This window comes from Varroa destructor, unplaced genomic scaffold (genome assembly GCF_002443255.2).
Source record: "Varroa destructor unplaced genomic scaffold, Vdes_3.0 BEIS01000005.1, whole genome shotgun sequence".
NCBI classification, from domain to species: domain Eukaryota; kingdom Metazoa; phylum Arthropoda; class Arachnida; order Mesostigmata; family Varroidae; genus Varroa; species Varroa destructor.
Window position 1 is genome coordinate 12,739,936 of NW_019211458.1, and position 8,526 is coordinate 12,748,461.

Sequence of the window (8,526 nt, forward strand, 5' to 3'; positions counted from 1 at the left end):
TATATAAAAGTCATTTGAATATGAAAAAAGTATATTAACACATTTCCCACATACGATTATTCTGTTACGAACATTTTATTGTTACAGAAAGCGTTCATCGTAGAAAGCTTGTAATATACATTCCATACAGCTTTAACGGGGTTATCACATAATTATATTGAAGTAACATGTAGTGGAAAATGCGTGTGCGAGTAGAGTACGCAACCGCAAATGAACCGAATACTGTTTTGTTTACCTGTGTTTTTCCGTGCTTTCTTTTATTCTTATGCATTGTCGCATTTGGCTCTCCGAGTTCTTTTTGTTCCATCCATCGCCCGCTGTTTCATCAGTGCAGTCTTATATTGACAGAATCTTACTATTCTGGTCTTTGTGTTCGGTTCTATTTGCAATTTCGTTAAGCAGCGTAACCGCTGAAGGGTGAGCTCTTTTGAAATTGGTTGAGGATGTCAGCGTCGGAACGAGCACGAAGAACTAACATGAGGCCTGAAGACGATTTAGAGAAGGATATAAAGAAATGTAAATAACATCACACTGCTATTTCCTATAGTTTTCTTTTCTTTCCGGGAACGCTCCTGGCTAACTGCTTCTGTAAATTTCAACCACTAAAAACGCGACGCCGGCGAATGAAGACGATGTTGCCTAGACATTGTGGGAAAGCAAAAACCTACGACTGTAACTTTTTCCCGCTTTCTGTGAAAAGGTCTCTAGACAAGTGCTGCATTATGCTTCAAAGGGGTCCGATCTTAACGTTCCCATGGCAATTGTGCCGCGGTGTGAAAAAAAAGTAAAAAGATCGCGAGTGACGCTGACGAACCGAAGCCATTGCTCTATTGCTACTATTGTTTTGCTAATCTAGGCTAGGAAAAAAAAACTTCGGTTTCTTACTGATGCTTCACAAAGTGAGAGACATCGAAAATTTTATTGGTATTATATTGATTTTGTTCTTCACAGAAAAAATGATGAATCTTAATAGATTTCTTCCATATCGTAGATATGTAAACACATGTAAGATCTGAATGTCTGTAACTCTGCGACAAACCGCAAAATTTATGCTCGCCTAAGAAGAAGAGGAACATTGGGGGAGTCGATGCACGGCTCCGGGGTCTTGTCCGGCAAATCTGATTGTGGTTGCTGTTTCTTCGACTACTGTTATTACCGCTGTTACGTTTTTGAAGTCGATGACGCCGTATGTTCCGTTTGTTCAATAAATTGCCCGTTTTCTTTTCGATATAGGTATTCCTATGTTGCTTTGAGAAGGGAAGCTTTGCTGAGGCCAAAATGTCAGATACAGAAAAAGGACTAGCGCACGTCAGCGTGAATAAGAAAGGTCGTACCAAGCGTAAAACCCTGACGCCTCCTTTTTTGAAAACACAACCAGGAACTGATACAGCATAAATTAGTCAACGACAATTCCGTAGTTTTGTATCAAAGAGAACCTGACTACTAAAATTGACGACCTCAAAGATCGTTTTGCGAAGTACACCCATTGTACCAATAACTCGTATTCTAAACACATTAACAAACCTCGTTTTGTGATAATGTAACTTCTATTTCATAGTACTGAATTCATATTATATTAAGTTTATGATAAATCCAAAAAGCTGAAATTCGCGTGAAATATCCTCAGAAAATCGAATATAACTAGCCAGTGAATTTTAATATTAAATAACTTTTAAACTGCGTGCCACCGTCAGACGAAATTTATCGGGTTCATACTCCAGTTTTCTGCATATGCGTACAAAAACCGGTCAAGCCTACTCCAAATGGGTTCAGAAGAACATCTTTTAGTCCTTAAAATAAATTTTCCATGGTGAATTTTTTTGTTCCTTAACGGCCATAGTTTTGCGGAAAATCATAGAAGACTGGTGAAAACAATAGGACAGAAGCCTTAAGCGAAAGCACAATAGACAAATAGTACAAACGATTCAAGAACAAAACTGTAGTGCTGAAGACCAGCGAGGAGGTAATCAGATGTTGGGACCCGACAGTTGGGACAGGAGTGCAATTGAAAAGGCTTTTTACGAAAACAAAGCTCAAATTCCAAAGGCTCTCTCGGCGAAAAGCGGCATGGAAATGCAGAAACTGAGTAAAAATGGGTCCCCCGTGATTTGGCCAGTTGAAAATGCGTATGGTGCATTCCGCATGCAATTTACAGACTTTTAATCAACAAAAAACTCGCTTAGAGGTACAGTCACCGTAGACGAAGCATGGGTTAATCTTTACGGCCAGCCGGAGAAAAACCAGGCTGGGGGAAGTCAAGTTTGGTATCAGTGTTGGGTGGGTTGGAACGTAACGTAATGGTGGTACTCGCAATAAACATCGGAGGCATTTGCTACTATGAGATACTCGTTGAAAATAAAGCAATAGATGCAGCCCGCTATTTCGAGTTCCTCAAGAGACTTATGAACACTTGGCACAGCAATCGAAAACACGCAGCCTGATCACTTGGTGATATCATCAGACCTCACCGTCATGCCTCAGTTGCTTTCTGGATTGAGCAAAAGAATGTCCAACGTTGGCTTTAGCCATAAGAAGCCATAGATAAATTAAAAATGAAAACGCGTATGGTAGTTACATGGCTACACGGAACCGGTCAGAATGTTGAGAAGGGTATGTAAAAGATAAAGCAAAGAACTTCTAACACAATTAGCTAAGTTCCATTGGAAGTTCATTTTAAAATTCGCCGGATTCGCTTGTCACAGCAGTATATATATATACGCTAATCTGTATATATATGTATATATATATATACATACACACACAACTTAAAAAACTTCTTTTAAAAAAAGAGAAACTTTAAAAGAAAAAGAAACTTTCTTATTGACTAAGGCTTCTCAGAAATATAAAGGTTTCCAAGTCTCGATCGAGCCTTTTGAAGGCTTATTAGTACAGTTGGCTGCCGTTTAATCGATTACTACGGTAGAGTTATCCCACGACAGTGAGGCGAAATGAGGATTCCGTCCGCGACCTCATCAATCATTTGGTTTGTCAACTACCATTATGCTTAATATCAGTGGAACTTCCCATCCTCTTATACCTCTCGAGTATCCTTGGATGTGCGCTTAATGAGCCAGTCTCGACGAAATCAACGTCACGTAGGTAGTTATATATAACTCTTGATAGAAATTGAGCTACGGACACTCGTATCTAACATCCTATAACTGAACAGATCAACACAATGCTCTAGTTTCAACGCAAATGTTTATGTGTGTATCTATATATGAAGCAATCACATCGGCCGACATTTGATGTTTGAAATCAAAACGATACTTCTCTAAACCGTATCAGTGTCCTCGACTGCTGATTGATCAGCTTTAAAAATTATTGTTATTTCAAAAAGTTTGGTTTTATTTACACAATTTAAGCAGAACGGATTGCATTTGTTTTACAAAATTTATACGGGTAGTATTGCATCGTATTCGACCCAATGGTTACTACCAGATTTCCATAATCGTTGTAACCGTCGGATAATTGATGCGAGTTTCTCATTTCCATTATCCAGTGTCGTCAATCGAGGTTAAATTTCAAACAATAGACGTAGTGCTTCTCGTAGCGCCACATAATCGTTTAATGCAGCACCACGACTGACGACAAAAGTAGCCTTTCTCCTTCTATTCCTTTCCTTGGAAAGGTAAGTCAGCAGTAGCGATATCCAGAGCGCCATGCCCTTCATGCAGAGAGAAGCGGATTGAATAGGCTGCTAATAGTTTCCTCACGTCGAAGCCACGGACGTTGGATCAAGGAGCAAGAAGTATCCTCCATGCGAATGTAAGTGTTCCTGGTAGACCTGTAAAAGGGAACGTTTGTATTACGGCGTCCAGCGGTCGCTAACTTTTGATGGAAGTTTCTCCAGCTGTAGAGCTAGATACAGAATGAGCAAGGCCTAGTGCTAAAAATAGCAGCCAGTCCACGTCACACTAAGATCAACAGTTTTTTTTCTCAGCATTTAATTCGTTTACAAGCTCATTTGACTCGTTTAGAAGCGGTCGAAAAGCACAGGCGCAGCTCTGGTCTAGGATTATATGAATATCCTTACTGTATCTAGTCTGTTTTCACCAGCGTTTTGGTGCACAGTGATGCACGCGGTTGGCGGTAATTTTCTCGTTCGTCAGCTTGACGCATGTCGCCGTTCTGTATGTATGAGTACAATCCCTTCGGCCACTCTCTTATTTGTCTGTCTTTTTCAGATTACAACATCTAAGATATTACTGTTTATCACTTTTAATTAGTCCAAGCTCAATAGGAGACATCGCTAGTCTCCACACACTTCTGGGGTACTCTATAGATCGTAAGCGGCACCCGGAAATGCTTCATACAGCGCGCGGCGCTAAACAAAATGCTTGTAATACATTGACGTGTGATAAAAAAATGCCCGCGTTGATGGTGCAACAACGGATTACAGACCCAGTAAAAAGAAAATCCAGCCTCAAAAACATTAAGAGTAGTTCTGAAAACTAAGCTGTGAACTAGTGTCCCTCTGATGGAGAAATATATACTGAAAAAGTGTTTCATCGAGGTCTGCAGGAACCTAGCCAGTAATATGAACAGCAGGATCAAAAATCCTGCTTTTACTCTTGTAGGAAGCTTGGTAGTTAAACCTGCAGATGAGTGTGAGCGTCGATACTGCAGTTCAGCGAATTCGATCGTCAAAGGGAGGGATTTTGAAGTCATTTTATTTTTTACAAGCGTTGTAAAAATTATAGGAGTTTCATTTAAGTCATCCTGACCCTCAAAAGGAACGATTTTCTAATTACGGTAGTGCTTGGATCCAAAACATATCTGGACAATGTTAAAAGCGTTAGTCTGAACTATCATAGAATACAGTAGGTCTTTACGTAGACGTTGCGGAATATTTTTATATCTCCGTAAAGAATTCCTTTAGCGCTGCAACAGTTATCTAGATCAAGGAGCAACCTGTTTCCAGAGACTGGGTCGCGTAGAGATTATTAAAAAACATTTTTAAAGACTCAGTTCTAAATTAGCTGGACGTCCCAGTTATACTCATTTACTTCCTATTTCCAGCTGGCGGGCAACTTCGCCTTAGTTGCACAGAATTGAAGGTACTTATGATTATCGGATATGTGACCGACTTTTTGTTACTGTCCTTCCAAGCAACACTGACCGCAAACATTTTCCAAAACAATGTCAAGAGTGCATTCACATCGGGCGTAAACAACACAGTTTTTATTCGCCTCGGTAGCACGGCTGAAGGTTTCGGCTCCACCAAGACTGCTGGTAGCAAACTCAAGCATCCTAGCCCTCTACTGCCTAGCCAGTTAGACATTAGTCAATGGGCTACCGTTAATTTCCCGCTCAAAGCAGCTCTCCTTTAATGATTTTCTGCAATTACAGATGGGTCAAGCTGATATATGTGCTGTAACTCGCGGCCTCTGCTTGACAGATCTACGGAGTATAGGACCTCCGGCCCTGAAACACAAGCACTCGGGTATAGCCGCACAATCCCTTCATTCTTTAAACCCCTTCGTCGTCGAGGTTCCCAAAATGGGCTTTCAGGCTGCCATTAAAAATTTTCTTAATAGCTCTGAAATCCCGGTAGCCTGTGAACTTGTTGCTTTTTCGTAGATAAGTGAAAGTAGGGTAGCCTTTGTCCGCAAGTGTTGGAGAAGTTTTGTTCTCTGGTTATCAGCTACTCTGTTGATAACCGCACTTCATTTTACCGCCATTCTTCGGGGCTAATCTTTCTACTCTCTGCAAAATAATGTCTATTTATTCCACAGCTATTGGCAAAATTAAATGACCTCCTGCAGGGAAGATCACCATTCAAAAACATGCCAGCCATTTATAGTCCCGTCAACTTGGCCCAGCTGGAATGACGATAGACTAGAGAGGAACCAACGAAGAGACGAGCTTATTCTTAACTCTGATTTTGAGAATGCATTGAACATTTTAAGACAAGATCTCATTCTGAAGTCGATCGCTAAACATCTGCTAATGCTGAACCCAAACAGCATTCTGTTGTAAAAATATCACCATTTCTCCAGATTGCTGGGCCCAATAGTGTGATCGATATGGGCCAGCTTCCTTGTGCATTGTCGCCTATGAGCTAATATGCCACTGGTAGGAGAACCAAACAACTCGTGGTATCTGGATGTCGCTCCTTTAGACGGTGCATTGGGTGCTTACTTATATGACACTATTAAAATGATCGATATTGCTGATCTGTTAAGCCTTCAGCTCAACGTCGTCTGACGTAAACTCTTTGTATTAAGGGGTTAGGAGTTAAGGAATGACATTTTTTGCTAAGTTAGAAAGCTGCTATTCAAAAACAAAGCGCCCGTTGTACAACAACGCCGCCTGAAGCCGACATCTTCAGAGATTATGCTAGCCCACGGAATCGAAATTTTCGTGTTATTGTCCTCTAGAAGTCTTATTTTTAATACCTATCTGGCATTATATTTTTTTCGGTCGCGGTATGCGGATGCTATGAATTATCTTACATTCATCGGTCTATTTGGTAATGAACAGAGGGGTTGCCTCATAAGAACATCTAACGTGAATCTTAAAAGCCGGGCTTAGTGTCAAGTTCCTTACCGATCCATATAAGCAACTTAAGAATCCGAGCGGAAGACAGTTTGATGCACAGCTAGCTTTTACCATAAGGTTCTTGGTAAACTCGGTCTCCTCTCCTTATGGTAAAGTTCTCTTTGAGTATACCTCAAACAACGCAGAAGAAAAAACAGCGGGGTAGTCCCGGGCCTTTGGGGTGGTGGGTATGCCACCTCACCGAATGGTCAAATGTTCACTTATCCTAATCGCCAATGCTACAACATTTCGTAAGGACATGGAAAATATCTTACGCTCTGACAAAAAAAAGAGGTGCGAACTTAACACAAGGAAGCAAAGAAGGCACAATTGACAACCTAAGCTACAACATAATTATCATACTATGATATGCTCACATATAGGTATATCTTGGCTGGTTCTGTCTTCATTTCGATTTGATTGTGCCCCGAGGTGTATATTTGTACGACAGAAACGTTTCTCAGCTAAGAGCCATGTATTTTGCACAAACAATCTCAGTGGTCGACTTGTGCAATTGTTTGTGCAAGAAAGTATGGTACATTGACATATATCTTAACATTAATCTCTTCTAGATATTATGTAAAGAATTCCAATATGTATTTTGTTGTCAGCGTATGGCGACAGTGCGTTCACTCCGAGAAGATGTAATCTGAGCGACATGTTTTCGGTCGCTGGCCTAGCTAGGGGAATATATAATGGATCTCATTTCTTACTTATTGCTAGTTGAATAGTATTCCGAAGCTCTGTTGCGAGGAAAAGGCTGATATCGGACCTAAATTAAGCAAAGCCATATATATATATATATATATATATTGAAAGTCAAGCTCAATCAAGTGAATATTGAAGTTGCAATACCAACTTGAAGTTATCAACTGTGTTGAAAGTGACTCAATTCAGTAACTCGACCGGTTGTTGAATAAGCTTACTGCGACTAATTCGAATAGATGTATTCATAACACAACGATAGAAGAAAAATGCCAATGGATATATTTTTGAGGACAATTTAATGTTTTGAACTCGCTCGAGAGAAACCAACGCGTCACTCGACAACCTACTTTTTTCTTGTGCTACCTTAATTGAAAGCTCAATTAGTATAATTCACGCTGTATTAAACAGGGTTGTCGTGATAACGTGGAATGGCTCCATGTTTTTGGACACATCGTTTATCTGTTAGCTATGCGTTGGTTTACCCATAACTCAGGATTGTTTTATGCATCTATCGAAACTATTGGCATCTTTGCCTGTTCGAAACCTGTTCGAGAGAGACCCGTTCGAAACAAGCACATACGTTCGACCTATTCCACTTAATTCTATCCACTGGCGGAAAGTAAGCAAGATCTCGTCGCTTCAACTTTAATTGCCTTATTTTTTATTGATTAAGGGCCTGTGTGATTGTCACTTCTGATGCTGAACCTCGAGACCGCTTTGATTTCGACATTAAAATACTTCTGTTGAATTGCTTCCGTTCAATGATGCACATCAGAGCAGATATTTCTAAATTCCGTCGAAAGATGAAAAAAACGATCAGGGCACGAACAATCGAAAAATGCCGAACCCTTTAACAATTGTAATAAAGCTGTAACTAGTTAGTTATTTGGTAGTATCACAGTGTCGCAACCTGAAATAAACTATCGATCACCCTAGACTCGCATCGAAGAGTATAACTTTTAATATCAGAACGTGTCTATGGGTTCCAACAGCGGTATTTGTATCGACGCAGATATTTTTATCAAATACTTCACTTTGCAGATATCGGCGAAGTACGATGGATCACACTTTGGCTTGGACAAATTTGGATTTTTCACGAAACAATACCCTCCATGATTCATGTATCTTGGAGGTCGCTTCGTGGCTAGTTTTAAAGGCTAGTTTTACAGATAGTCATACTTTAATGCACCTTATTCAAGAACGTTCATTATCGATTTCGTGTAAAAATGCGAAGAAGTGGGGAGCCAGGATTTCTTAGGTCGGTAACGTTGGTTA